The sequence below is a fragment of the Dioscorea cayenensis genome, chromosome 8 (assembly GCF_009730915.1).
Source record: "Dioscorea cayenensis subsp. rotundata cultivar TDr96_F1 chromosome 8, TDr96_F1_v2_PseudoChromosome.rev07_lg8_w22 25.fasta, whole genome shotgun sequence".
Classification (NCBI taxonomy): Eukaryota; Viridiplantae; Streptophyta; class Magnoliopsida; order Dioscoreales; family Dioscoreaceae; genus Dioscorea; species Dioscorea cayenensis.
Window position 1 is genome coordinate 17,884,795 of NC_052478.1, and position 5,278 is coordinate 17,890,072.

Sequence of the window (5,278 nt, forward strand, 5' to 3'; positions counted from 1 at the left end):
CTACACTATCCCATTATCATTAGGCTAGATAGCAGAGAAAAAGTTAGTACTAGTAGCCCTGTTCCCTGTGGATTCGACTACCCACTCACCGGGGTAATTATTACTTCGACAGCCGTGCACTTGCGGTTTACACACGCATATTCGGACGTGTCACTTTTCCCATTCTATTTGAAAGGAAATGCCAAAGAGTGACTCCATTCATTGCCAAGAGCTTCCATCACAACACAGAACGAAATGGTTGAAGCTTTCCTTGCAAGGTACTTCTCTCTGAGAAAATCGGCAAAGCTTTATAATGAAATATCTTCATTTGTTCAGATGGAGATTGAAACTTTGTTTGAGACTTGGGAACTATTCAAGGACCTTCTGCGGAAGTATCCACAACATGGGTTCTCTGAGTGGATGATCATTAATATATTTGATAACGGGTTGAGCTTAAGCAACAAACAAATTCTAGATGCCACCGCAGGAGGTACAATGGGGAACAAGACTCCCGAAGAATCCCGGCAATTGATTGACGAAATGGGTTTGAATAGCTACCAATGGAATGCAAGAGAAAGGAAGAAAGTGGGCGGAATCCATGAAATTGATACAGTTACATCCTTGGCAGCCCAAGTAGAGGCATTAAGTAAGAAATTAGATATATTAACCTCACCAAGGATAGCCACAATCAAAAGTTGTGATGGTTGTGGGGGTTCAGATATGCAATCTAATTGTCCTATTTTGATTGCTACTTCAGCCCCAACTGAACAAGTAGACTTTGTGGGTAATTCGGGAAGAGGACAAGGCAATCCTTATAGCACTACCTACAACCAAGGCTAGAGAAGCCATCCCAACTTTTCTTGGAATAACCTAGGGCAATAAAAGGCCATGGCACCACCAGTTTCCAACAACAAAAATAAGCCCCGAACATAGAGAACCGAGTCTTAGGCTTGGAAACCCAAATGACCGATCTAGAGAAAGCTTTGATAAGATTCGTCCAATCATCGGACACAAGGTTTCCATCGGTTGAAGCTACACTTCGTAACCACACCGCATCTTTGCACAATCTAGAAAATCAAGTGGGGCAAATTGCAAAGTCATTATCGAAGAGAGCTCAAGGAAGCTTGCCTAGTAACACTGGAACTAATCCGAGAGAACATGTGAATGCGACCACTGAAAGGAGTGGTCATGAGGTTGAGGATAGGCTTCCAAATGAGAAGACCAATGTTGAAGCACCAAAGTTCGTGGAGGTTGAGGAGAGAGCAAACAAGAAGAAAGAGGTGGTAACCCCGCCTTACAAGCCAAGAATCCCTTATCCTTTGATATTGAAGAATAACCAAAATGATGAGAAATATAAGAAGTTCTTGGGTTTATTCAAGCAACTACACATCAACATTCCTTTTGTGGAGGCATTGTCCCAAATGCCTTGGTATGCAAAGTTTTTGTAGGATCTTTTGACCAGTAAGAGGAAGTTTTAGGAGAGTGCATCGGTGATCTTAGATGGCTCTTGTTCGGCGGTTTTGTAAAAGAATATTCCGAACAAGAAGAATGACCCCATAAGCCATATTATTCCATGCAACATTGGTAATATGGAAAAGAGATGGCAATGGCGGATTCAGGGGCTAGTATCAACGTCATGCCATATTCATTCTTTCAGAAGCTAGGCTTGGGAGAGCCTAGGCCCACTCGTATAACATTTCAATTGGCAGACCAAACGGTTAGACATCCGAGGAGCATTATCGAAGACGTACTAGTGAAGGTTGACAAGTACATATTTCATGTAGACTTTGTAGTGTTGGATGCCGATGAGGATGTAGATATTCCTTTGATACTTGGGAGGCCATTCTTGCATACTTCGAAGGCACTTATCGACATTGACGGTGGGGAGTTAACACTATGGGTTAGCGACGACAAGTTGACATACCGCCTCGCCGAAGCCATGCGACTCTTGACTTTAATGATTTTCTTTATTTTCTTGACACTACCGATGAACTAATAGATGAATATGTGTAAAACAAAATAATGAATCTGGACCCATATGAAGGGGTGCTAGACCAAGAAGTGGAAAATGAAGAAATCTTGATGCTTGGTTTAGAGGAAAAGGTACCATCTACCCCGGGGATCATGAAGAAGGTGCTTCGTAAAATGAAGCGAGCAAGGAGACGCCAAAAGAAATACCCCAAGGCTAATGGGGATGTACAAAAATGGTGTGAGGGTGACAAACCCTCATGTGGTAACATGCTCGATAATTCCTCCTCTACCCGCAAAAGATTATGTTCATCATGCTTTCAAGTTATGGGTAAGAGGGAAACCTTCATCTATGAGCCCCCATGAGGTAAGAAGAGGTACGTCAAGCTTAGTGTCGTTAAAAAAGCGCTTCTTGGGAGGCAACCCAAGTCTTTACTGTTTTTCCAGCTTTTAGTTTAGTACTTGCACGAATAAGGCTTTCAGTGTTAGTGTCTTGATTTTTACATGCAAATTGCTGTGTTTTTCTTATGGATCATTGATGTTATCGTGTGCTTAATTGTGTGTGCCGAAGTTTCTTGGTCGTTTGAGGATGTTTGTTATGATTCTCTGGTTAATTATGCATTACAGAGGCAGGCTCTGAGTGTGTATACATGTTCAGAAATTTTCTGCCATGCCTGCAGATTTTTCTAAGTCATCTAGAGAAAACACACGACCGTGTGGAAATTCCACACGGCCGTGTGTTTTTGTTTAGAAGCTCATCCCGAGAGGACACATGGATGTGTGTCTACCCCTGTGAATGACCTTGTGATGGTTACACGGTAGTGTGGAATTTCCACATGGGCGTGTGGTTCTCTGCAGAAGTTTAGAGCTCCATCTAAAAAAGATACAAGGGCATCTGTTAGCCCTCCAGATGATCCTGTAGATGGCACACGGGCGTGGGTAATTTCCACACGCCCGTGTGAATTCCTGCAGAGGGGTCTCCTCCATCCCGAGAAGACACAGGGACATGTTGATACCCTGTGAGTACCCCTGTGAGGATCCACACGCTCTTGTGGAATTTCTACAAGGGCGTACGGAACACTTAAAATTTTTCTTGGTTGGGTCGAGAAGCCACAGGGGCATATGGATGCCCCTGTGGGTCAGGCACACGGGCGTGGGAAATTTCCACATGCCCATGTGGATGTGTTAAGAGATAAAGTGTGCTATCCCGAGAGAACACAAGGACGTGTGTCTGCCCCTGTGAGACTCTCCTATGGAGCCACACAGGCGTGGGTAAATTTCTACACGCCCATGTGGATGTACAAAACAATAAGAGGCGCGGGTTTCTTTAATATCTTTTCACGTTTATTCATTTTCTCACTCCTAAACATTCAGAGGACGCATCCATTCACTTCCCTGAGTTTAGAGATGAATTTGATATATTTTTCATGGATTTTAGCACAAGGGTCATGCGGTTTTCACTCCCCGTGGATCCACACAGAATTTCCACACGACCGTGTGGATTTCTTTAGTATTAATTTGTGAGTATTTTTTATCGATATTCTTTTCAAATCTTACAGATATGTCCCCCAGATTGGGGAATGATAAGTGCCTGTGTGTTAAAAATGCGAAGTATTCTTCCCTTACTATGAGCATTACTTTTATCATGTTTAAGCACTAATAAATGTGTATTTGTGTTCTTTTCCGCATGTAGGGTTGTGACTCTAAGTATTAAGAAAAGAAGTCAAAAATAGATCATGAACGCACCATTTGGTGGAATCTTGGAAGGAACAAATCCGAAGACACAAGTGGGGCTCTAAGATACGTGAATGTGTGCCAACCTCCATGTATTCAAGCCATTACAATGAGTTGGAGGGACACGAAGGCAGTCACATTTGCGTATCCTGACTTGTGCATTGATAGCAAGATATTCATCAATGAGGCCTTTGATTGAAGAAGAGTTGCGATCTACGACATAAATGTGTGCCCGTTTATGTTGCCTCGATGAGAAGTTTGGAATTGGGAGTGTTTTGGCGGTGTACTGTAGTAGGCACTATAGCAAATCACTGTAGCAATACACCATAGTAGTTGCTGCTCATAGCCGACCAAAAATAACGTTTCCAGAGAATACACACGGCCATGTGGAAATTCTCCATGCCGGTGTGTGAATTCCACAAGCCCATGTGAAAAATCCACAGGGGTGTGTGGATGTCCGATTCCAACCCTATTTAAGCCGCAATTCTGCCCGATTTCTGGAGCCATCATTCACCCTTCTCTCCACCTTTTCTCCATCATTTGAGAGGCCGTCGGCTAGTATTTTGAGAGCCTTTTGGCAAGTCTTTAGAGTGGTTCAACGGATTTGCCACTGCTCTTCGCTTGGAAGAAGGTTATTGGGGGATCTTTTGTAAGCATCAATCCGGCGAGATATGCCCCAGGCCAGACAAAGGGACCTTTGAAGAATACGAGGCTACTCCACAAGACTATTAACTTGACTACATAGGGGTTTTCCTATAGATTACTTGTTTTTACTTTCGATTTCATTATTGATTGTATCTTGATCCATGTAGAGCTAAATCCCTTGTAAACCCTAGGATGTTATTATTTCTTTGACCTTTTATTATGCCTTTCTTAATTGATGTATTTAATTGAGTTCCAATCTTGAATGCTTGTTGAATGATTTCTCCCTTAGAGTGACACTAGGGTTGAGAGTTCAACTTGGTAACCTTTGTGGATGGGTGACACGTTATGAGGGTTAGATAAAGCTAGATTGGAGAGAGTTGAGATGGTGAGTCGAGAGATAGCGGAGAGTCCCCTTTCCCCTCCAGTATGATTTATCCTACCTTTAATTCATAGAGTTCTTTGCGGTTATAATTGAGTGAAGAACTAAAATATGAACTCCACTGGGGCTTAGTTGCGCGAGCAACAGAGTGAAGCGTTGAAGTGACTTTAGTATTTGGGGCTTAATTTGGACTAGGGTTTTTCGCCTGGACCAAAGGGTTAGATCTACACATAAGAATAGGGTTTATCTCTTGGAATCATTAGAACTCCTTGCAACTTTGCACAGTGTGAGGTGTTGAGACTGAGTGATTTCTCCGTCAAGACATAGTGTAGAGTTAGTCATGATTGATGACAAGTTCCCCTCGCTTATATCCCACAAGTGCACGGGTTTGTCGAAGTAATAATCCCGGGTGAGCGGGGTCGAATCCACAGGGAGTAGGGAGTAAAGACACTTAATTCGATTCTTAGCTATGTGCAGTATCAACAATGATAAGTGTGATAATGATTCAATTCTCAACAATTAAAATCAACAAGTGAAAGAGCAAAAGTAAGAAGAGGGTAAGGCAATCGATAA

At 42.6% G+C, this 5,278-nt stretch overlaps 1 non-coding gene across 1 annotated transcript; it reads right to left on the reverse strand.

Moving 5' to 3' along the window:
• Positions 1 to 282: 282 nt before the first annotated feature.
• LOC120268144 lies at positions 283 to 389 on the reverse strand. Its single transcript, XR_005538813.1, has one exon. It is a non-coding gene; the product is annotated as a small nucleolar RNA R71 (small nucleolar RNA).
• Between the last annotated feature and the right edge of the window lie 4,889 nt (positions 390 to 5,278).